Genomic DNA, 27,039 nt, shown 5'->3' with positions numbered 1-27,039 from the left:
CGCCCAAATAGGTCCACAGACGATGCAATCTCAACTACACTGCACACTGCACTAACCCACCTGGACAAGAGGAATACCTATGTGAGAATGCTGTTCATCGACTACAGCTCGGCATTCAACACCATAGTACCCTCCAAACTCGTCATCAAGCTCGAGACCCTGGGTCTCGACCCCGCCCTGTGCAACTGGGTACTGGACTTCCTGACGGGCCGCCCCCAGGTGGTGAGGGTAGGCAACAACATCTCCTCCCCGCTGATCCTCAACACGGGGGCCCCACAAGGGTGCGTTCTGAGCCCTCTCCTGTACTCCCTGTTCACCCACGACTGCGTGGCCACGCACGCCTCCAACTCAATCATCAAGTTTGCGGACGACACAACAGTGGTAGGCTTGATTACCAACAACGACGAGACGGCCTACAGGGAGGAGGTGAGGGCCCTCGGAGTGTGGTGTCAGGAAAATAACCTCACACTCAACGTCAACAAAACTAAGGAGATGATTGTGGACTTCAGGAAACAGCAGAGGGAACACCCCTATCCACATCGATGGAACAGTAGTGGAGAGGGTAGCTAGTTTTAAGTTCCTCGGCATACACATCACAGACAAACTGAATTGGTCCACTCACACTGACAGCGTCGTGAAGAAGGCGCAGCAGCGCCTATTCAACCTCAGGAGGCTGAAGAAATTTGGCTTGTCACCAAAAGCACTCACAAACTTCTACAGATGCACAATCGAGAGCATCCTGGCGGGCTGTATCACCGCCTGGTACGGCAACTGCTCCGCCCTCAACCGTAAGGCTCTCCAGAGGGTAGTGAGGACTGCACAACGCATCACCGGGGCAAACTACCTGCCCTCCAGGACACCTACACCACCCGTTGTTACAGGAAGGCCATAAAGATCATCAAGGACATCAACCACCGAACCACTGCCTGTTCACCCCGCTATCATCCAGAAGGCGAGGTCAGTACAGGTGCATCAAAGCTGGGACCGAGAGACTGAAAAACAGCTTCTATCTCAAGGCCATCAGACTGTTAAACAGCCACCACTAACACTGAGTGGCTGCTGCCAACACACTGTCATTGACACTGACCCAACTCCAGCCATTTTAATAATGGGAATTGATGGGAAATGATGTAAATATATCACTAGCCACTTTAAACAATGCTACCTTATATAATGTTACTTACCCTACATTATTCATCTCATATGCATATGTATATACTGTACTCTACATCATCGACTGCATCCTTATGTAACACATGTATCACTAGCCACTTTAACTATGCCACTTTGTTTACTTTGTCTACACACTCATCTCATATGTATATACTGTACTCGATACCATCTACTGTATGCTGCTCTGTACAATCACTCATTCATATATCCTTATGTACATGTTCCTTATCCCCTTACACTGTGTATAAGACAGTAGTTTTGGAATTGTTAGTTAGATTACTTGTTGGTTATCACTGCATTGTCGGAACTAGAAGCACAAGCATTTCGCTACACTCGCATTAACATCTGCTAACCATGTGTATGTGACAAATAAAATTTGATTTGATTTGATTTAATTAGTTAGCATTAGGGGTAGCAGCTAGAATCAGTTAGCATTAGGTGTAGTAGCTAGATTCAGTAAGCATTAGAGCTAGAGGCTAGAATCAGTGAGCATTAGAGCTAATGGCTATAATTAGTTAGCATTCGGTGTAGCAGCTAGAATCAGTTAGAATTAAAGCTAGAGGCTAGAATCAGTGAGCATTAGAGCTAATGGCTATAATTAGTTAGCATTCGGGGTAGCAGCTAGAATCAGTTAGCATTAGGGCTAGCAGCTAGAATCAGTTAGAATTAAAGCTAGAGGCTAGAATCAGTGAGCATTAGAGCTAATGGCTATAATTAGTTAGCATTCGGGGTAGCAGCTAGAATCAGTTAACATTCGGTGTAGCAGCTAGAATCAGTTAGCATTAGGGCTAGCAGCTAGAATCAGTTAGAATTAAAGCTAGAGGCTAGAATCAGTGAGCATTAGAGCTAATGGCTATAATTAGTTAGCATTCGGGGTAGCAGCTAGAATTAGTTAGCATGAGGGCTAGCAGCTAGAATCAGTGAGCATTAGAGCTAGCAGCTATAATTAGTTAGCATTCGGTGTAGCAGCTAGAATCAGTTAGCATTAGGGCTAGCAGCTAGAATCAGTTAGGTTTCGGGCTAATGGCTATAATTAGTTAGCATTATAACTAGTAGCTAGATTCAGTGAGGATTAGAGCTAGCAGCTAGAATCAGTTCGCATTAGAGCTAATGGCTATAATTAGTTAGCATTATAACTAGTAGCTAGATTCAGTGAGGATTAGAGCTAGCAGCTAGAATCAGTTCGCATTAGAGCTAGAAGCCAGAGGTCGGGGTTAAAGCTAGCGGCTAGAGGTCAGAGGTCAGGGTTAGCGTAAGCAGCAGGAAGTGAGGTCAGCATATAAACACCAGCTCCAGGAGGAAGGGGGGCTGCCAACACAGCGAGCCACGTTACCTAGCAACAGTACACCAACCTTGGGGAGATATCACAGCCTTGCTGCATAAAGGCTCCTAGAGAGAACCACAGAGAGTTAAAGATCCCAAACTCATTAGAGGACTCGCTGGTGGGCAGCTGGCCATCCTCATACTCCTCCATGTGCCATTCATACGGGCTGAACCGGCTCACCAGGAACAGCACCACGCTCACACCGATGTAGGCAAACACTATACACATCCAGATCTCATAGGCCAGCGGGTCCAGGAAGGAGAAAACCCCTGGTTTAGACTTCTGGGGCTTCTTGATCATGATGGAGATGCCCAGAGACATGAATGGCTTGGAGAAGTCGATCACCTCCTCTCGGACCAGGGTGATAGTGAGAGGGGCTACGGCTATGTCTGCTTTCTACAGGTGGTGGGGGGGGGGGGGGGGGGGGAGAGGGGAGGAGGAGGAGAAGGAGGAGGAGAGGGGAGGAGGGGGAGAGGGGAGGCAGAGAGTTACACTTAGTTCTTGTGTCCTCAGGTTCTAATTTCATAATAACAACAGAGATCAAAGGTCAGAGGTCAGGGTTCTTACCCCGTACACCAGCTCTCCAACCATCCCGTTCCAGATCTTGGTTTCAGCGTCTCGAGCTCCGTACTTTCCATCTCCCACAATCCTTAGCTGGTAGCGTATCCCACAGTGCTTAGCGATCTCTGCTGCCAGGTCGACGCAGTAGCCTTCGTAACGGTCGTTGTCTAGGAACAACTCAGCATTCTTCTTTAGCATCACGTATGGGGCTTCCTGCAAAAACACACACACACACACACACACACACACACACACACACACACACACACACACACACACACACACACACACACACACACACACACACACACACACACACACACACACACACACACACACACACTTTTACCAGGATGTCTTTAAAGATGACCATATTTTGTGTCATTTGAACAACCACCCACCACCCTTCACCACCCACCATCCTTCACCACCCACCATCCTTCACCACCCACCATCCTTCACCACCCACCATCCTTCACCACCCACCATCCTTCAACACCCACCACCCTTCACCACCCACCATCCTTCACCACCCACCATCCTTCACCACCCACCACCCACCATCCTTCACCACCCACCATCCTTCACCACCCACCATTCTTCACCACCCACCACCCACCATCCTTCACCACCCACCACCCTTCACCACCCACCACCCACCATCCTTCACCACCCACCACCCTTCACCACCCACCATCCTTCACCACCCACCAACCACCATCCTTCACCACCCACCACCCACCATCCTTCACCACCCACCATCCTTCACCACCCACCATTCTTCACCACCCACCACCCACCATCCTTCACCACCCACCACCCTTCACCACCCACCATCCTTCACCACCCACCACCCACCATCCTTCACCACCCTTCACCACCCACCACCCTTCACCACGTTGTTACCAGGATAGTTGTGACGATAACAGTCTTGTTCTCCATCCCATTAGTGTCGTTGGGGAAGATGTCTAGTTTAGTCACCACCATCTTGTCCACTTCATTCCAGTAGCCAATCTGAAAACACACATATTATGAAATATATGTTATTTCAAAACAGTAATCATAATGCTTTATAACTATAATATAGCTAACGTTAGCTAGCTAATGAGAAGCTCCGCTGGATGTTTCCACGTTTATCTCTTCTAGGTTTGTTGCTGTTAGCACATGGACAAGTAGGACCCTACTGCACTCGTCAGACATGACAAGAATTACCAGCATAGTTGGATACTTTAATTTTGCACTACACAATAAAAGTTTGACAACATTCAGCCATCAAATGTTAGCTTGCAATTCAGAGTTGAAACACGCTAGCTAGCTAATATAAGCGAGCAGGGATTGAAAGCCTGTCCTCTGATGTGTTTGGTCAGGCTGCTAGCTAATAGCCAATCCTAAGGTTAGGAATCTAGCTAGCTATGCTAGCGATGACGCTAACCGTTTAGCTAGCTAGCAAGCTAAACATTTGGCTAGCTGTGGCCATGGCAAGCAAGGTTGGATATTAAGCTAGCTAACTCTCCTGTTATGCTAGCGATGAAGCTAAATGTTCAGCTAGCTAGCATGGGGAGTATGGGGTAATGTTAGTTACAGCATAGTGAGGGTAAATTATTTTTTCAGCATCTTGCTAGCTAGTTGTAGCGAAGCTAGCTGCACAGTCACATTGGCAAACTAGCAACATGACATCATTTCTATTCTGGAGGCAGTGGAAACACAAAGCTAGCCCAACTCGAGTTGACTTCCAGGAGGCTTTAGATACCGACTCGGGTTGACTTCCAGGAGGCTTTAGATACCGACTCGGGTTGACCTCCAGGAGTCTTTAGATACCGACTCGGGTTGACTTCCAGGAGGCTTTAGATACCGACTCGGGTTGACTTCCAGGAGGCTTTAGATACAGCAGTTTTTTCTGGAATTCAGAGGTACGCTACAACAGGACTTTCTCTTGGTTTGAATTCATTTTTGCAATTCGTTCCAGTCATTGGCAGCAGAGAACTGGAAGGAAAGGCACCCAAAGTAGGTTTTGGCTTTGGGGGATGACCAGTGAGATATACCTGCTGGAGTGCGTGCTATGTTGTTATCGTGACCAGTGAGCTGAGATAAGGCGGAGCTTTACCTAGCAAATACTTATAGTTGACCTGGAGCCAGTGGGTTTGGAGACAAGTATGAATCGAGGGCCAGCCAACGAGAGCATACAGGTAACAGTGGTAGGTAGTATATGGGGCTTAGGTGACGAAACGGATCGCACTGTGATAGACTGCATCCAACTTGCTGAGTAAAGTGTTGGAGGCTATTTTATAAATTACATCGCAGAAGTCAAGGATCGGTAGGATAGTCAGTTTTACGAGGGAATTTTTGGCAGCATGAGTGAATGATGCTTTGTTACGAAATAGGAAGCCAATTCTAGATTTAATTTTGGAATGGAGATGCTTAATGTGAATCTGGAAGGAGAGTTTACAGTCTAACCAGACAGCTAGGTATTTGTAGTTGTCCACATATTCTAAGTCAGAACCGTCCAGAGTGGTGATGCTGGTCAGGCAGGCGGGTTCGGGCAACAATCGGTTGAAGAGCATGCATTTAGTTTTACTAGCATTTAAAAGCAATTGGAGGCCACGGAAGTAGAGTTGTATAGCATTGAAGCTTGCCTGGAGGGTTGTTAACACAGTGTCCAAAGAAGGGCCAGAAGTATACAGAATGGTGTCGTCTGCGTAGAGGTGGATCAGAGACTCACCAGCAGCAAGAGCAACATCATTGATGTATACAGAGAAGAGAGTCGGCCTGAGAATTGAACCCTGTGGCACCCCATAGAGACTGCCAGAGGTCCGGACAATGCTGATTGACTGATTGTAAGGAAGTGAATAGGCGGGTGAATGTTAATTGGCTCATTGTAAGGAAGTAAGTGTGCTGGTAAATGCTGATTGGCTGTACCTTAACTGGTCCAGTGTTCTTCAGTTCCATCACGTTGACGGAGTAGTTGACTCTTTTACCATACTGGTCAAACTGGATATTACCTGTCAGCCCATCCACACGCACCTACACACACACACACACACACACACACACACACACACACACACACACACACACACACACACACACACACACACACACACACACACACACACACACACACACACACACACACACACACACACACACACACACACACACACACACACACACCACAAATACCCAGTATTTTACCACATCCATTTAAAATTACACAACACACAAGATCATTGACGACCCTAAAAACACGCTAAAATCTGTTTCTATGGTAACCTGTTTGAGAGCGCGTTCTATCTCCATCCCCTGAGACCAGGGCACTGCTGGATTGGCCAGACAGTCTCCGTTATTGCCACGACGACTGAAATCGATCCGCTGCTTGGTGAGTGTCCGGAACGCTTCAGTCATAACCTGGACCGCATCATAAGTCAGAGCTGATGTGTACTGGAGAGAGAGAGAGAGATAGCGGGAGAGAGAAATGGAGAGATATTCAGAGATGGGGAGAGAGAAAGAGATCGAGAGATGACGATATATTGAAAGATGTGGAGAGAGAGAGAGAGAGAGAGAGAGAGAGAGAGAGAGAGAGAGAGAGAGAGAGAGAGAGAGAGATAGCGGGAGAGAGAAATGGAGAGTTATTGAGAGATGTGCTGATATGCTGTTCTAATAACCCATTTCTGTGTTCATGCAAGTGACTGAACAAATCATCACTTCAGTATCTGCAATTTAGTTAGAGGTCGTAGTCCTTCTGTCAGCACCAGGGTTAGGGTAGGGGTTAGGGGTCATGGGTTAGGGTTAGAGATTAGAGGTGGTACTACCCTGATCCTGCTGTCAGCACCAGGGTTAGGGTTAGGGTAGGGGTCATGGGTTAGGGTTAGAGATTAGAGGTTGTAGCCTGATCCTTCTTTCAGCACCAGGGTTAGGGTAGGGGTCAAGGGTATGAGATTAGAGGTGGTACTACCCTGATCCTGCTGTCAGCTCCAAGGTTAGGGTAGGGGTCAAGGGTTAGGGTAGGGGTCATGGGTTAGGGTTAGAGATTAGAGGTGGTACTCTGATCCTGCTGTCAGCTCCAGGGTTAGGGTCGGGGTCAAGGGTTAGGGTAGGGGTCAAGGGTATGAGATTAGAGGTGGTACTACCCTGATCCTGCTGTCAGCTCCAAGGTTAGGGTAGGGGTCAAGGGTTAGGGTAGGGGTCATGGGTTAGGGTTAGAGATTAGAGGTGGTACTCTGATCCTGCTGTCAGCTCCAGGGTTAGGGTCGGGGTCAAGGGTTAGGGTAGGGGTCAAGGGTATGAGATTAGAGGTGGTACTACCCTGATCCTGCTGTCAGCTCCAGGGTTAGGGAAGGTGTCAAGGGTTAGGGTAGGGGTCAAGGGTTAGAGGTTAGAGGTGGTACTACCCTGATCCTGCTGTCAGCACCAGGGTTAGGGTAGGGGTTAGAGGTTAGGGGTTAGGGGTACTACCCTGATCCTGCTGTCAGCACCAGGGTTAGGGTAGGAGTTAGGGGTTAGAGGTTAGAGGTTAGGGGTACTACCCTGATCCTGCTGTCAGCACCAGGGTTAGGGTAGGGATTAGGGTTAGAGGTTAGAGGTTGGGGGTTAGGGGTACTACCCTGATCCTGCTGTCAGCACCAGGGTTAGGGTAGGGGAGGGGTTAGAGGTTAGGGGTACTACCCTGATCCTGCTGTCAGCACCAGGGTTAGGGTAGGGGTTAGGGTAGGGTAGGGATTAGGGTTAGAGGTTGGGGGTTAGAGGTTAGGGGTACTACCCTGATCCTGCTGTCAGCACTAGAGGGTTAGGGTAGGGGTTAGGGGTTAGAGGTTAGGGGTACTACCCTGATCCTGCTGTCAGCACCAGGGTTAGGGTAGGAGTTAGGGGTTAGAGGTTAGGGGTACTACCCTGATCCTACTGTCGGCACCAGGGTTAGGGTAGGAGTTAGGGGTTAGAGGTTAGGGGTACTACCCTGATCCTGCTGTCAGCACCAGGGTTAGGGTAGGGGTTAGGGGTTAGAGGTTAGGGGTACTACCCTGATCCTACTGTCGGCACCAGGGTTAGGGTAGGAGTTAGGGGTTAGAGGTTAGGGGTACTACCCTGATCCTGCTGTCAGCACCAGGGTTAGGGTAGGAGTTAGGGGTTAGAGGTTAGGGCTACTACCCTGATAATAATATAATAATAATAATATATGCCATTTAGCAGACGCTTTTATCCAAAGCGACTTACAGTCATGTGTGCATACATTCTACGTATGGGTGGTCCCGGTGATCGAACCCACTACCCTGGCGTTACAAGCGCCATGCTCTACCAACTGAGCTACAGAAGGACCACGAGATCCTGCTGTCAGCACTAGAGGGTTAGGGTAGGGATTAGAGTTTAGAGGTTAGGGCTACTACCCTGATCCTGCTGTCAGCACTAGAGGGTTAGGGTAGGGGTTAGGGGTTAGAGGTTAGGGGTACTACCCTGATCCTGCTGTCAGCACCAGGGTTAGGGTAGGGGTTAGGGGTTAGAGGTTAGGGGTGCTACCCTGATCCTGCTGTCAGCACCAGGGTTAGGGTAGGGGTTAGGGGTTAGAGGTTAGGGGTGCTACCCTGATCCTGCTGTCAGCACCAGGGTTAGGGTAGGAGTTAGGGGTTAGAGGTTAGGGGTACTACCCTGATCCTGCTGTCAGCACCAGGGTTAGGGTAGGGGTTAGGGGTTAGAGGTTAGGGGTACTACCCTGATCCTGCTGTCAGCACCAGGGTTAGGGTAGGGGTTAGGGGTTAGAGGTTAGGGGTACTACCCTGATCCTGCTGTCAGCACCAGGGTTAGGGTAGGGGTTAGAGGTTAGAGGTGCTACCCTGATCCTGCTGTCAGCACCAGGGTTAGGGTAGGAGTTAGGGGTTAGAGGTTAGAGGTGCTACCCTGATCCTGCTGTCAGCACCAGGGTTAGGGTAGGAGTTAGGGGTTAGAGGTTAGGGGTACTACCCTGATCCTGCTGTCAGCACCAGGGTTAGGGTAGGGGTTAGGGGTTAGAGGTTAGGGGTACTACCCTGATCCTGCTGTCAGCACCAGGGTACTCTTTCTCCTCCAGTGCTTCCCATCTCTGGTCGAACTTGGAGACGAGTGGCTCCTCAAAGTCAACAATCTGGAAACCCGACACATTGGCTCCCCATACTGGATCTTAGACAGGTCACCATCAACGAAGCCCTGGACACACACACACACACACACACACACACACACACACACACACACACACACACACACACACACACACACACACACACACACACACACACACACACACACACACACACACACACACACACACACTGAGTTAGGGATCATACCAGGTTAGTACCAGGCTATATGTGATGTCATTACCAGTTATGTAGTAATATGAGAGGTATCAGGGATCATACCAGGTTAGTACCAGGGATCATACCAGGTTAGTACCAGGGATCATACTAGGTTATTACCAGGGATCATACCAGGTTAGTACCAGGGATCATACCAGGTTAGTACCAGGGATCATACCAGGTTAGTACCAGGTATCATACTAGGTTAGTACCAGGTATCATACTAGGTTAGTACCAGGGATCATACCAGGTTAGTACCAGGTATCATACCAGGTTAGTACCAGGGATCATACCAGGTTAGTACCAGGGATCATACCAGGTTAGTACCAGGGATCATACCAGGTTAGTACCAGGGATCATACCGGGTTAGTACCAGGTTAGTACCAGGGATCATACCAGGTTAGTACCAGGTATCATACCAGGTTAGTACCAGGGATCATACCAGGTTAGTACCAGGGATCATACCAGGTTAGTACCAGGGATCATACCAGGTTTGTACCAGGTTAGGACCAGGGATCATACCAGGTTAGTACCAGGGATCATACCAGGTTAGTACCAGGTTAGTACCAGGGATCATACCAGGTTAGTACCAGGTATCGTACCAGGTTAGTACCAGGGATCATACCAGGTTAGTACCAGGGATCATACCAGGTTAGTACCAGGGATCATACCAGGTTAGGACCAGGGATCATACCAGGTTAGGACCAGGGATCATACCAGGTTAGTACCAGGCTATGTGTGATGTCAGTACAAGTTATGTAGAAATATGAGAGGTAGCAGGTATCATACCAGGTTAGTACCAGGGATCATACCAGGTTAGTACCAGGGATCATACCAGGTTAGTACCAGGGATCATACCAGGTTAGTACCAGGGATCATACCAGGTTAGTACCAGGTTAGGACCAGGGATCATACCAGGTTAGTACCAGGTATCATACCAGGTTAGTACAAGGGATCATACCAGGTTAGTACCAGGGATCATACCAGGTTAGTACCAGGTATCATACCAGGTTAGTACCAGGGATCATACCAGGTTAGTACCAGGGATCATACCAGGTTAGTACCAGGGATCATACCAGGTTAGTACCAGGGATCATACCAGGTTTGTACCAGGTTAGGACCAGGGATCATACCAGGTTAGTACCAGGGATCATACCAGGTTAGTACCAGGTTAGTACCAGGGATCATACCAGGTTAGTACCAGGTATCATACCAGGTTAGTACCAGGGATCATACCAGGTTAGTACCAGGGATCATACCAGGTTAGTACCAGGGATCATACCAGGTTAGGACCAGGGATCATACCAGGTTAGGACCAGGGATCATACCAGGTTAGTACCAGGCTATGTGTGATGTCAGTACAAGTTATGTAGAACTATGAGAGGTAGCAGGTATCATACCAGGTTAGTACCAGGTTAGTACCAGGTTAGGACCAGGGATCATACCAGGTTAGTACCAGGGATCATACCAGGTTAGTACCAGGTTAGGACCAGGGATCATACCAGGTTAGTACCAGGTATCATACCAGGTTAGTACAAGGGATCATACCAGGTTAGTACCAGGGATCATACCAGGTTAGTACCAGGTTAGGACCAGGGATCATACCAGGTTAGGACCAGGGATCATACCAGGTTAGTACCAGGCTATGTGTGATGTCAGTACAAGTTATGTAGAAATATGAGAGGTAGCAGGTATCATACCAGGTTAGTACCAGGGATCATACCAGGTTAGTACCAGGGATCATACCAGGTTAGTACCAGGGATCATACCAGGTTAGTACCAGGGATCATACCAGGTTAGTACCAGGTTAGGACCAGGGATCATACCAGGTTAGTACCAGGTATCATACCAGGTTAGTACAAGGGATCATACCAGGTTAGTACCAGGGATCATACCAGGTTAGTACCAGGTATCATACCAGGTTAGTACCAGGGATCATACCAGGTTAGTACCAGGGATCATACCAGGTTAGTACCAGGGATCATACCAGGTTAGTACCAGGGATCATACCAGGTTTGTACCAGGTTAGGACCAGGGATCATACCAGGTTAGTACCAGGTTAGTACCAGGGATCATACCAGGTTAGTACCAGGTATCATACCAGGTTAGTACCAGGGATCATACCAGGTTAGTACCAGGGATCATACCAGGTTAGTACCAGGGATCATACCAGGTTAGGACCAGGGATCATACCAGGTTAGGACCAGGGATCATACCAGGTTAGTACCAGGCTATGTGTGATGTCAGTACAAGTTATGTAGAACTATGAGAGGTAGCAGGTATCATACCAGGTTAGTACCAGGTTAGTACCAGGTTAGGACCAGGGATCATACTAGGTTAGTACCAGGTATCATACTAGGTTAGTACCAGGGATCATACCAGGTTAGTACCAGGTATCATACCAGGTTAGTACCAGGGATCATACCAGGTTAGTACCAGGGATCATACCAGGTTAGTACCAGGGATCATACCAGGTTAGTACCAGGGATCATACCGGGTTAGTACCAGGTTAGTACCAGGGATCATACCAGGTTAGTACCAGGTATCATACCAGGTTAGTACCAGGGATCATACCAGGTTAGTACCAGGGATCATACCAGGTTAGTACCAGGGATCATACCAGGTTTGTACCAGGTTAGGACCAGGGATCATACCAGGTTAGTACCAGGGATCATACCAGGTTAGTACCAGGTTAGTACCAGGGATCATACCAGGTTAGTACCAGGTATCGTACCAGGTTAGTACCAGGGATCATACCAGGTTAGTACCAGGGATCATACCAGGTTAGTACCAGGGATCATACCAGGTTAGGACCAGGGATCATACCAGGTTAGGACCAGGGATCATACCAGGTTAGTACCAGGCTATGTGTGATGTCAGTACAAGTTATGTAGAAATATGAGAGGTAGCAGGTATCATACCAGGTTAGTACCAGGGATCATACCAGGTTAGTACCAGGGATCATACCAGGTTAGTACCAGGGATCATACCAGGTTAGTACCAGGGATCATACCAGGTTAGTACCAGGTTAGGACCAGGGATCATACCAGGTTAGTACCAGGTATCATACCAGGTTAGTACAAGGGATCATACCAGGTTAGTACCAGGGATCATACCAGGTTAGTACCAGGTATCATACCAGGTTAGTACCAGGGATCATACCAGGTTAGTACCAGGGATCATACCAGGTTAGTACCAGGGATCATACCAGGTTAGTACCAGGGATCATACCAGGTTTGTACCAGGTTAGGACCAGGGATCATACCAGGTTAGTACCAGGGATCATACCAGGTTAGTACCAGGTTAGTACCAGGGATCATACCAGGTTAGTACCAGGTATCATACCAGGTTAGTACCAGGGATCATACCAGGTTAGTACCAGGGATCATACCAGGTTAGTACCAGGGATCATACCAGGTTAGGACCAGGGATCATACCAGGTTAGGACCAGGGATCATACCAGGTTAGTACCAGGCTATGTGTGATGTCAGTACAAGTTATGTAGAACTATGAGAGGTAGCAGGTATCATACCAGGTTAGTACCAGGTTAGTACCAGGTTAGGACCAGGGATCATACCAGGTTAGTACCAGGGATCATACCAGGTTAGTACCAGGTTAGGACCAGGGATCATACCAGGTTAGTACCAGGTATCATACCAGGTTAGTACAAGGGATCATACCAGGTTAGTACCAGGGATCATACCAGGTTAGTACCAGGTTAGGACCAGGGATCATACCAGGTTAGGACCAGGGATCATACCAGGTTAGTACCAGGCTATGTGTGATGTCAGTACAAGTTATGTAGAAATATGAGAGGTAGCAGGTATCATACCAGGTTAGTACCAGGGATCATACCAGGTTAGTACCAGGGATCATACCAGGTTAGTACCAGGGATCATACCAGGTTAGTACCAGGGATCATACCAGGTTAGTACCAGGTTAGGACCAGGGATCATACCAGGTTAGTACCAGGTATCATACCAGGTTAGTACCAGGGATCATACCAGGTTAGTACCAGGTTAGGACCAGGGATCATACCAGGTTAGGACCAGGGATCATACCAGGTTAGGACCAGGGATCATACCAGGTTAGTACCAGGCTATGTGTGATGTCAGTACAAGTTATGTAGAAATATGAGAGGTAGCAGGTATCATACCAGGTTAGGACCAGGAATCATACCAGGTTAGTACCAGGCTATGTGTGATGTCAGTACAAGTTATGTAGAAATATGAGAGGTAGCAGGTATCATACCAGGTTAGCGATGATGTAATGGTATCCTTTAACATGTCGGCCAATGGTGATGACCTGCAGGAACACAAAAAACAATATAATGTAAAACAATATTATATAAAACAATATTACATAAAACAATATCTTATAAAACAATATTACAGAAAACAATATTATATAAAACAATATTATATAAAACAATATTACATAAAACAATATTATATAAAACAATATTACGTAAAACAATACCATATTAGGAAGGGATAAACACAGACGTTTTGTACATTACCTATGAAATTGATTAAAGCACACATCAATCAATATACTCTAAAACAATGTCACAAATACCCTTACCTTATACTGTACCTAATACAGTCAACAGACAAGGGATCCCAGTAGAGCCCAATGTCACAAATACCCTTACCTTATACTGTACCTAATACAGTCAACAGACAATGGATCCCAGTAGAGCCCAATGTCACAAATACCCTTTACCTTATACTGTACCTAATACAGTCAACAGACAATATTCAATTGAACTCAATGGATCCCAGTAGAGCCCAATGTCACAAATACCCTTTACCTTATACTGTACCTAATACAGTCAACAGACAATATTCAATAGAACTCAATGGATCCCAAGAGAACTAAATTGATCCCAATATAATTGAATGGATTCCAATAGTACTCAATGGATCCCAATAGAATCCAATGGATCCCATTAGAGCCCAATGGATCCCAATAGAACTCAATGGATCCCTATAGAACTAAATGGATCTCAATATAGAACTCAATGGATCCCTATATAACTCAATGGATCTCAATAGAACTCAATGGATCCCAATAGAACTCAATGGATCCCAATAGAACTCAATGGATCCCTATAGAACCCAATGGATCCCAATAGAACCCAATGGATCCCTATAGAACCCAATGGATCCCAATAGAACCCAATGGATCCCAATAGAACCCAATGGATCCCAATAGAATCTAATGGATCCCTATAGAACCCAATGGATCCCTAAGGAACCCAATGGATCCCTAAGGAACCCAATGGATCCCAATGGATCCCTATAGAACCCAATGGATCCCAATAGAAACCAATGGATCCCAATAGAACCCAATGGATCCCTATAGAACCCAATGGATACCTATAGAACCCAATGTATCCCTATGGAACCCAATGGATCCCTATAGAACCCAATGGATCCCTATAGAACCCAATGGATCCCAATAGAACCCAATGGATCCCAATAGAACCCAATATAGGACAGTTCAAACAGGTGCAGTTAATACAGGTAATGAGTGGAGAACAGGAGGGCATCTTAAAGAAAAACTAACAGGTCTATGAGAGCTGGAATTGTTACTGGTTGGTAGGTGATCATATACTTATGTCATGCAATAAAATGCAAATTAATTACTTAAAAATCATACAATGTGATTTCCGTCTCTCACAGTTGAAGTGTACCTATGATGAAAATTACAGACCTCTACTTGCTTTGTAAGTGGGAAAACCTGCAAATCGGCAGAGTATCAAATAATTGTTCTCCTCACTAAACATATGATATGAGTAATGTAAGATATGCAAACATTATTAAAGTGTCATTGTTTAAATTCACCCTAAAAGTGGTTTGGATATCACAGCCTACAGTTAGTGAAAAACCCTGCATTCAACCCTCAGTAAATCAGTCTGTTCTTAACGTAAAGACGTGAAACTCGGGATTCTGCAACAGCCCCAACGAGGACATGCGTTTACGTTCAGCTTCCTGTGACAGACATAGGGGCTGGTGGAAGAATTAAAAACATCTGTCAAAGTGTTCATGTGTGATTAGGCAACCCTCATGAACCGCTACATATTAGAAAACATGATTTTTATCTGGAGTTTTTTTGGCCTTTTTGGAAGACTTGCAAATTCCATCTAGGTAATGTTATGTATCACTGTGTAGTCTGAATGTAATATATATCGAGATTATAGTTGGGGGGCATATAAAGAGCCACATACGCGAAGAGCAGCTGTGTCTGATGTTTTTGGGGTAAGATATTGACATCCAGAAAAGTCTTAGCACAAGGCCCAAAATGATGCCTGAGGTGCTTTTGGGTGACAGTGGCACAATTCAACCACAGGAACGTTCCTGAGGTCCTCCCGATCTGTGCAAGTCTAACCTTGACCGTGTGGAATTAACCCTTAAAGTGGCCAGTGATTGGGCCTCAATGTAGGCAGCAGCCTCTGAGTTAGTGATGGCTGTTTAGCAGTCTGATGGCCTTGAGATAGAAACTGTTTTTCAATCTCTCTGTCCCAGCTTTAATGCCCCTGTACTGACCTCATATTCTGGATGGAAGCAGGGTGAACAGGTAGTCAGTCAATCAAATTTATTTATAAAGCCCTTCTTACATCAGCCAATGTCACAAAGTGCTGTACAGAAACCCAGGCTAAAACCCCAACAGCAAGCAATGCAGGTGTAGAAGCACGGTGGCTAGGAACAACTCCCTAGAAAGGCCAGAACCTAGGAAGAAACCTAGAGAGGAACCAGGCTATGAGGGGTGGCCAGTCCTCTTCTGGCTGTGCCGGGTGGAGATTATAACAGAACATGGCCAAATGTTCAAATGTTCATAGATGACCAGCAGGGTCCAATAATAATAATCACAGTAGTTGTCGAGGGTGCAGCAAGTCAGCACCTCAGGAGTAAATGTCAGTTGGCTTTTCATAGCCGATCATTCAGAGTATCTCTACCGCTCCTGCTGTCTCTAGAGAGTTGAAAACAGCAGGTCTGGGACAGGTAGCACGTCCGGTGAACAGGTCAGGGTTCCATAGCCACAGGAACAGGCAGTGGATCGGGTGGTTGTTGACCTTGATGATCTTTTTGGCCTTCCTGGGTTAGGTTAGGGTTAGGGTTCACCTGTGACATCAGGTGCTGTGTCCTGGATGGCAGTTAGCTTGTACCCGATGATGTGTTGGGCAGATCGCACTACCCTCTGGAGAGCCCTGCAGTTGAGGGTGGTGCAGTTGTCGTACCAGGCTGTGATACAGCCCGACAGGATGCTCTCGATTGTGCATCTGTAAAAATTTGTCAGGGTTTTGGGTGACAAGCCAAATTTCTTCAGCCTCTTGAGGTACATATCCCAACCAGAACCCATGGATTACAGGCAACATCCACATCGAGCTAAAGGCTAGAGCTGCCGCTTTCAAGGAGCGGGGCACTAATCCAGACGCCTATAAGAAATCCTGACGAACCATCAAACAAGCAACACGTCAATACAGGATTCAGATTGAATCCTACTACACCGGCTCTGATGCTCGTCAGATGTGACAGGGCAAACTATTACAGACTAAAAAAAGAGCACCAGCTGTTCTGGATGACTGTGTGATAACGCACTCGGTAACCGATGTGAGGAAGACCTTTAAACAGGTCAACATTCACAAAGCCGCGGGGCCAGATGGATTACCAGGACGCGTACTCAAAGCATGCACTGACCCACTGGCAAGTGTCTTCACTGACATTTAAAACCTCTCCCTGTCTGAGTCTGTAATACGAACATGTTTCAAGCAGACCACCCTGTCCCTGTGCCCAAGGAAGGTAACCTGCCTATATGACTACCGACCCGTAGCGCTCACGTCGGTAGCCATGAAGTGCTTTGAAAGGCTGGTCATGGCTCACATCCACACCATCATCCCGGATATCCTAGACCCACTCCAATTCGCATACCGCTCCAACAGATCCACAGATGACGCAATCTCAATCGCACTCCACACGGCCCTTTCCCAGCTGGACAAAAGGAATACCTATGTGAGAATGCTATATATTGACTACAGCGTTCAACACCATAGTACCCTCGAAGCTCATCACTAAGCTAAGGACCCTGGGACTAAACAACTCCCTCTGCAACTGGATCCTGGATTTCCTGACGGACCTCCCCCAGGTGGTAAGACTAGGCAACAAAACATCTGCCACACTGATCCTCAACAATGGTGCCCCTCAGGGGTGTGTGCTTTGTCCCCTCCTGTACTCCCCTCCTGTACTCCCCTCCTGTACTCCCTGTTCACCCACGACTGCCTGGACAAACATGACTCCAACATCATCAGTAAGTTTGCTGACGACACAACAGTGGTAGGCCTGATCACCGACAACGATGACACAGCCTATAGGGAGGAGATCAGAGACCTGGCAGTATGGTGCCAGGACAACAACCTCTCCCTCAATGTGAGCAAGACTAAGGAGCTGATCGTAGACTACAGGAAAAGGCAGGCTGAACACGCCCCCATTAACATCGACGGGGCTGAAGTGGAGCGGGTTGAGAGTTTCAAGTTCCTTGGTGTCCACATCACCAACGAACTATCATGGTCCAAACACACCAAAACAGTCATGAAGAGGGCACAACAAAACCTTTTCTCCCCCAGGAGACTGAAAAGATTTGGCATGGGTCCCCAGATCCTCAAAAGGTTCTACAGCTGCACCATCGAGAGCACCCTGACCGGTTGCATCACCACCTGGTATGGAAACTGCTCGGCATCTGACCGTAATGCGCTACAGAGGGTAGTGCGTACAGCCCAGTACATCACTGGGGCCAAGCTTCCTGCAATCCAGGACCTATATAATAGGCGGTGTCAGAGGAAGGCCCTACAGAGGGTAATGCATACAGCCCAGTACATCACTGGGGCCAAGCTTCCTGCAATCCAGGACCTATATAATAGGCGGTGTCAGAGGAAGGCCCTACAGAGGGTAATGCATACAGCCCAATACATCACTGGGGCCAAGCTTCCTGCAATCCAGGACCTATATAATTGGTGGTGTCAGGGAAGGCCCTACAGAGGGTAGTGCGTACAGCCCAGTACATCACTGGGGCCAAGCTTCCTGCAATCCAGGACCTATATAATAGGCGGTGTCAGAGTAAAGCCCATAAAATTGTCAGAGACTCCAGTCACCAGTCCTAGACTGTTTTCTCTGCTACCGCACGGCAAGCGGTACCGGAGCGCCAGGCAGGTCTAGGACCAAAAGGCTCCTTAACAGTTTCTACCCCCAAGCCATAAGCCTGCTGAACAGTTAATCAAATGGCCACCAGACTATTACATTGACCCCCCCTGCCCTTGTTGTGTCCACTGCTGCTACTCGCTGTATATTATCTATGCATAGTCACTTCACCCCCCGACGCGAGAGGTGTAGTCAGCCTGTTAGACTTTTAACCTTGTCTTGTTCACAGTCTAGACACAGACAGACGGACGGACGGACGGACGGACGGACGGACGGACGGACGGACGGACGGACGGACGGACGGACGGACGGACGGACGGACGGACGGACAGACAGACAGACAGACAGACAGACAGACAGACAGACAGACAGACCAACCTGGCCCATGATGTCTTTAACCTTGTCTTGTTCACAGTCTAGACACAGACAGACAGACGGACGGACGGACGGACGGACGGACAGACAGACAGACAGACAGACAGACAGACAGACAGACAGACAGACAGACAGACCAACCTGGCCCATGATGTCTTTAACCTTGTCTTGTTCACAGTCTAGACACAGACAGACAGACGGACGGACGGACGGACGGACGGACGGACAGACCAACCTGGTCCATGATGTCTTTAACCTTGTCTTGTTCACAGTCTAGACAGACAGACAGACAGACAGACAGACAGACAGACAGACAGACAGACAGACAGACAGACAGACAGACAGACAGACAGACAGACAGACAGACAGACAGACAGACAGACAGACAGACAGACAGACAGACAGACAGACAGACAGACAGACAGACAGACCAACCTGGTCCATGATGTCTTTAACCTTGTCTTGTTCACAGTCCAGAATGACTCTCCTCTCCTTTCGTATCTCCAGGTCTTGGAACATGGAGCGATAAGCCTCGTCCTTCCTCTCATCCTTCAGGTTGCCTACGTTGATGGCTGTTACAATCCACTTCCTCTCTGCTGCTGTATCCAGGATCACTTGCAGGGTGGACAGACCTACACATACACATATATACACACACAGCAGGTTAGAAAGGTAACTGGGGCTAGGGTCATGGTAGGATGGAAAGGTAACTGGGGTTAGGGTCATGGTAGGATGGAAAGGTAACTGGGGTTAGAGTCATGGTAGGTTAGAAAGGTAACTGGGGCTAGGGTCATGGTAGGATGGAAAGGTAACTGGGGTTAGGGTCATGGTAGGATGGAAAGGTAACTGGGGTTAGGGTCATGGTAGGTTAGAAAGGTAACTGGGGCTAGGGTCATGGTAGGATAGAAAGGTAACTGGGATTAGGGGTTAGGGTCATGGTAGGATAGAAAGGTAACTGGGGTTAGGGGTTAGGGTCATGGTAGGATAGAAATGTAACTGGGGTTAGGGGCTAGGGTCATGATAGGATAGAAATGTAACTGGGGTTAGGGTCATGGTAGGATGGAAAGGTAACTGGGGTTAGGGTCATGGTAGGATAGAAAGGTAACTGGGGTTAGGGGTTAGGGTCATGGTAGGATAGAAAGGTAACTGGGGTTAGGGTCATGGTAGGATAGAAAGGTAACTGGGGCTAGGGTCATGGTAGGTTAGAAAGGTAACTGGGGCTAGGGTCATGGTAGGTTAGAAAGGTAACTGGGGTTAGGGTCATGGTAGGATGGAAAGGTAACTGGGGTTAGGGTCATGGTAGGACAGAAAGGTAACTGGGGTTAGGGTCATGGTAGGATGGAAAGGTAACTGGGGTTAGGGTCATGGTAGGATAGAAAGGTAACTGGGGTTAGGGGCTAGGGTCATGATAGGATATAAAGGTAACTGGGGTTAGGGTCATGGTAGGATAAAAGGTAACTGGGGTTAGGGGCTAGGCCGCAGAGGTGGGCAAACTTTTTGACTCGGGGGCCACAATGGGTTCTAAAATTTGACAGAGGGGCCGGGCCAGGAGCATTTGGAGGGAGTGTTTGGGCCGGATATACTAAAGCATTAAATGTAGTGTGTGCAAACCTCATAGCACAGTAAGAACACTACAACCCAATTTATTAACTGTCTTTCAAATGTGAAAAATAGCCCTTATCAGTTAATAAATTTGTCTCAAGGAATATGCAAGATATGGCATTTACATACTATTTCGCAGATACTGGGAGGAGGAAATGTAAATAGATTAAAATAACATACGCACTGTGATTTATCAAGATTGCGTCTGTTTTTAATAAGTTTCAATCGAAGGTGCAAAGTTAAAGAAATCAACATTTATTGAAAAATGGAATCACTTTCAACATTCAAAACATATTATTACACAACGAAATACTCAAGCTCAATAATATCTACTTGTGTTAAACTCCGCAAAATCATGGATGGATTGTCCTGACCGCGCACTCTACAAACTCGCCACGGATGCCCTCGCCTTCACGCGCAAACAGTACACGTGTATCGTTGCCAAGCACACAGACATAGGCTGTATTAAATATCCTACCTGCAGCTGAAAATTTAAATTTAAATTAAGAGCGATGTGCGGCGTGTTAATTAAGCTACTGTACCGCTGCTGTGCGTAAATGCGCATTGCTCTTAATTAAAAGACGCACTTCCAAACTTTCCATATGCATTTTTTCATAACACAGCAGAAAAACTCACCATTTCAGTGGGAACAGTGTTGTTGGTCTCCTTTTTTGCCAGTGCATCAAAGTCTGGAGTTAGTTTTGTTGTGGCAATTCTCAGGACAGATCTGAGGTGTTGGTCAGTTAACTTGGATCTGTGATGGGCTTTGTTGATTTTCATGACGCTAAACGTCTGCTCACACACGTAGGTCGAGTTTGGAAACGCGGTCTCGTAGGTCGAGCCAAACAACACCAGCATCTTCTGCGCCGTCCTCCGGAGGTTTGGAAACGCGGTCTCGTAGGTCGAGCCAAACAACACCAGCATCTTCTGCGCCGTCCTCCGGAGGTTTGGAAACGCGGTCTCGTAGGTCGAGCCAAACAACACCAGCATCTTCTGCGCCGTCCTCCGGAGGTTTGGAAACGCAGTCTCGTTAAGTGAAGCGTAAAAGTCATTCAGTTTAAGAGACTTGAACTTCTCCTTTGAGACGGAGTCAGACTGAAGATCGATCAGTTCCAATTGACAGAACCTACAGCAAAATTCTCTGTGCAGATCGTCCAGTGATTTGCAGTATTTCTTCGCATTTCGGGCGGCCTCTTTCTGCACGGCTAGTGTGGGGAAATGTGCGAAAGATTTGTTTGACATTTGCCTGGAGAATAAAACCAGCTTGGATTTGAAGGCTCTCACATTTGTGTACATGTCGTGCGCAAACTGATCTTTCAGTGATCCTGGTGATCCGCATTAGTTTCTTCCAGGAACGTAATGAACTGACGATGATTAAGTCCCCTTGCTCGTATGAAGATAACAAGTTTTACAACTGGATCCACGACGTGATTAAGCTGCAATACAGACTTACACAGAGACTCCTGATGAATGATGCAGTGAAGTAAAATAACATCCTGGTCAGGGTTTTCTTCTTTCACTTTATCCTGGATTCTTTTCAGCAGCCCGATGTTTTTTCCAGTTAAATTTGGCGATCCATCCGTGGTGACATTGGCAAGTTTACTCCAAGGTAGCTTCATTCTCTCGATGACAGCAGACACCTGTTCATATAAGTCCTCTCCTCGCGTTTTCCCTTTCAGTGATTCCATGCTCAAAAGCTCCTCCGTTATCTCAAAACTGTCGTTAATCCCTCGGATAAAAATTAGGAGCTGAGCAGTGTCTTTTACTTTCATCCAGTGCTAGTGAATATAACTTAAAGGACTCCGCCTTTTTGTTTAACTCGCTGACTATAATCTTCTTCAATCAGTTCCACGCAGCGAGTCACTGTCCTGCGTGCTAAACTGATTTTTTCAAACTTGGCTTTGCTCTCCGGACACAAGAGACCTGCTGTCTCTACCATGCACTCTTTCAAAAACTCGCCTTCGGAGAAAGGCTTGCTAGCCTTTGCTAATTTGAATGCCAGCAAATAACTTGCCTTGGTACTTGACTCTTGAATTGCAGTTTGTCGGTGAAAAAAGTTCTGTTGACTCTGTAAATGAGCTGCCAACCTCTGAGCAGTAGCCGCCCGTTCTTGTGTTGACTGCTTGCTAGCATAGTTTGCATGCTTCGTGGCAAAGTGACGGCTGATATTGTACTCTTTGAAAACCGCAACAGCTTCTTGGCATATCAGACATACAGCCGTTGATCGGACTTCAGTGAAGAAGTATTTTGTTGTCCACTCCTTATTAAACACTTTCCTTCTCTTTGGTCCGCTCATTTTCACAGAAGGGCTTAATGGTGATGTGAAACGAAGTGAAAATTAAAGTGAAATAAAGAGAAATACGCGCCACTCCAACAACGGTCAATGTGTTTTGAGTGCGCCATCTATTGGGGAAACGTGGGCATTGCAGGGAAAGGGGAAAAAAGGAGGTTTTTACTATAATTTGGACAAGATCGGCGGGCCGGATTAAAAAGCCTAACGGGCCGTATGTGGCCCGCGGGCCGTAGTTTGCCCATGTCTGGGTTAGGGTCATGGTAGGATTGAAAGGTAACTGGGGTTAGGGGTTAGGGTCATGGTAGGTTAGAAAGGTAACTGGGATTAGGGGTTAGGATCATGGTAGGGTTGAAAGGTAACTGGGGTTAGGGGTTAGGGTCATGGTAGGTTAGAAAGGTAACTGGGGTTAGGGGTTAGGGTCATGGTAGGATTGAAAGGTGACTTGGATTAGGGTCATAGTAGGTTAGAAAGGTAACTGGGGATAGGGGTTAGGATCATGGTAGGATTGAAAGGTAACTGGGGTTAGGGGTTAGGGTCATGGTAGGTTAGAAAGGTAACTGGGGCATTGGTAGGATTGAAAGGTAACTGGGGTTATGGTAGGATATAAAGGTAACTGGGGATATGGTAGGATAGAAAGGTAACTGGGGTTATGGTAGGGTAGAAAGGTAACTGGGGTTATGGGTTAGGATCATGGTAGGATTGAAAGGTAACTGGGGTTAGGGGTTAGGGGTTAGGGTCATGGTAGGTTAGAAAGGTAACTGGGGCGTTGGTACGATTCAAAGGTAACTGGGGTTAGGGGTTAGGGTCATGGTAGGTGAGAAAGGTAACTGGGGCGTTGGTACGATTCAAAGGTAACTGGGGTTATGGTAGGATAGAAAGGTAACTGGGGTTATGGTAGGATATAAAGGTAACTGGGGATATGGTAGGATAGAAAGGTAACTGGGGTTATGGTAGGGTAGAAAGGTAACTGGGGTTATGGGTTAGGATCATGGTAGGATTGAAAGGTAACTGGGGTTAGGGGTTAGGGTCATGGTAGGTTAGAAAGGTAACTGGGGCGTTGGTACGATTCAAAGGTAACTGGGGTTAGGGGTTAGGGTCATGGTAGGTGAGAAAGGTAACTGGGGCGTTGGTACGATTCAAAGGTAACTGGGGTTATGGTAGGATAGAAAGGTAACTGGGGTTATGGTAGGATTGAAAGGTAACTGGGGATATGGTAGGATAGAAAGGTAACTGGGGTTAGGGGTTAGACAGAACTACACACACACGGTTGGCAGCCCAGAGGTTAAAGGTTATTAGTTCAAGTACCTTGCCGCCTGAACTGGCTCCCTACTACTACCCACTACCGTTGTGTCCTGAACTGGCTCTATACTACTACCCACTACCGTTGTACCCTGAACTGGCTCCCTACTACTACCCACTACCGTTGTACCCTGGACTGGCTCCCTACTACTACCCACTACCGTTGTGTCCTGAACTGGCTCCCTACTACTACCCACTACCGTTGTGTCCTGAACTGGCTCTATACTACTACCCACTACCGTTGTGTCCTGAACTGGCTCTATACTACTACCCACTACCGTTGTGTCCTGAACTGGCTCTATACTACTACCCACTACCGTTGTACCCTGAACTGGCTCTATACTACTACCCACTACCGTTGTGTCCTGAACTGGCTCTATACTACTACCCACTACCGTTGTGTCCTGAACTGGCTCTATACTACTACCCACTACCGTTGTGTCCTGAACTGGCTCCCTATACTACTACCCACTACCGTTGTGTCCTGAACTGGCTCCCTACTACTACCCACTACCGTTGTGTGCTGAACTGGCTCCCTACTACTACCCACTACCGTTGTACCCTGAACTGGCTCTATACTACTACCCACTACCGTTGTACCCTGAACTGGCTCTATACTACTACCCACTACCGTTGTGTCCTGAACTGGCTCTATACTACTACCCACTACCGTTGTACCCTGAACTGGCTCTATACTACTACCCACTACCGTTGTGTCCTGAACTGGCTCCCTATACTACTACCCACTACCGTTGTACCCTGAACTGGCTCTATACTACTACCCACTACCGTTGTGTCCTGAACTGGCTCTATACTACTACCCACTACCGTTGTGTCCTGAACTGGCTCTATACTACTACCCACTACCGTTGTGTCCTGAACTGGCTCTATACTACTACCCACTACCGTTGTGTCCTGAACTGGCTCTATACTACTACCCACTACCGTTGTGTCCTGAACTGGCTCTATACTACTACCCACTACCGTTGTGTCCTGAACTGGCTCCCTACTACTACCCACTACCGTTGTGTCCTGAACTGGCTCCCTACTACTACCCACTACCGTTGTGTCCTGAACTGGCTCTATACTACTACCCACTACCGTTGTACCCTGAACTGGCTCTATACTACTACCCACTACCGTTGTGTCCTGAACTGGCTCTATACTACTACCCACTACCGTTGTGTCCTGAACTGGCTCTATACTACTACCCACTACCGTTGTACCCTGAACTGGCTCTATACTACTACCCACTACCGTTGTGTCCTGAACTGGCTCTATACTACTACCCACTACCGTTGTGTCCTGAACTGGCTCTATACTACTACCCACTACCGTTGTGTCCTGAACTGGCTCCCTATACTACTACCCACTACCGTTGTGTCCTGAACTGGCTCCCTACTACTACCCACTACCGTTGTGTGCTGAACTGGCTCCCTACTACTACCCACTACCGTTGTACCCTGAACTGGCTCTATACTACTACCCACTACCGTTGTACCCTGAACTGGCTCTATACTACTACCCACTACCGTTGTGTCCTGAACTGGCTCTATACTACTACCCACTACCGTTGTACCCTGAACTGGCTCTATACTACTACCCACTACCGTTGTGTCCTGAACTGGCTCCCTATACTACTACCCACTACCGTTGTACCCTGAACTGGCTCTATACTACTACCCACTACCGTTGTGTCCTGAACTGGCTCTATACTACTACCCACTACCGTTGTGTCCTGAACTGGCTCTATACTACTACCCACTACCGTTGTGTCCTGAACTGGCTCCCTACTACTACCCACTATCGTTGTGTCCTGAACTGGCTCTATACTACTACCCACTACCGTTGTGTCCTGAACTGGCTCTATACTACTACCCACTACCGTTGTGTCCTGAACTGGCTCTATACTACTACCCACTACCGTTGTACCCTGAACTGGCTCTATACTACTACCCACTACCGTTGTGTCCTGAACTGGCTCCCTACTACTACCCACTACCGTTGTGTCCTGAACTGGCTCTATACTACTACCCACTACCGTTGTACCCTGAACTGGCTCTATACTACTACCCACTACCGTTGTGTCCTGAACTGGCTCTATACTACTACCCGCTACCGTTGTGTCCTGAACTGGCTCTATACTACTACCCACTACCGTTGTGTCCTGAACTGGCTCTATACTACTACCCACTACCGTTGTGTCCTGAACTGGCTCTATACTACTACCCACTACCGTTGTACCCTGAACTGGCTCTATTGTCATGTTTGTCATTTATTATCATGTCTTGTCCCTGTGCTCCCCATTCTATTCGTTTCCCTCTGCTGGTCTTATTAGGTTCTTTCCCTCTTTCTATCCCTCTCTCTCCCCCTCCCTCTCTCACTCTCTCGCTCTCTCTTCTCTCTATCGTTCCGTTCCTGCTCCCAGCTGTTCCTATTCCCCTAATCATCATTTAGTCTTCCCACACCTGTTCCCGATCCTTTCCCCTGATTGGAGTCCCTATTTATTCCTTTGTGTTCCGTCCCTGTCCTGTCGGTTCCTTGTTTAGTATTCACCGTGCTGTGATTGTGTATCGCCCTGTCCTGTCGTGTTTTTGCCTTCATCAGATGCTGCGTGTGAGCAGGTGTCTCTGTCAGCTACGGCCTGCGCCTACCCGGCGACCTGCAGTCTGTGGCCGCTTCTCCTGTTATTCCCTCTACAGACTAGAGGATTTCTGTTATTCCCTGTTTGGACTTGAATAAACTCTGTTTCTGTTAAGTCGCTTTTGGGTCCTCTTTCACCTGCATGACAGAAGGAACCGACCAAGGAATGGACCCAGCGACTTCAGACGCTCGTTACACTGCCGTCGAGATCCAAGGAGCCATGCTCGGCAGACACGAGCAGGAATTGTC

At 47.5% G+C, this 27,039-nt stretch overlaps 1 pseudogene; it reads right to left on the bottom strand.

The window, feature by feature from the left end:
• The window catches only part of LOC124024357, an 80,520-nt pseudogene that overhangs the window by 3,296 nt on the left and 50,185 nt on the right, over positions 1-27,039 (bottom strand).

Source organism: Oncorhynchus gorbuscha, unplaced genomic scaffold (genome assembly GCF_021184085.1).
Source record: "Oncorhynchus gorbuscha isolate QuinsamMale2020 ecotype Even-year unplaced genomic scaffold, OgorEven_v1.0 Un_scaffold_1830, whole genome shotgun sequence".
Taxonomy (NCBI): domain Eukaryota; kingdom Metazoa; phylum Chordata; class Actinopteri; order Salmoniformes; family Salmonidae; genus Oncorhynchus; species Oncorhynchus gorbuscha.
This window is presented reverse-complemented; position numbering and strand designations above follow the sequence as displayed.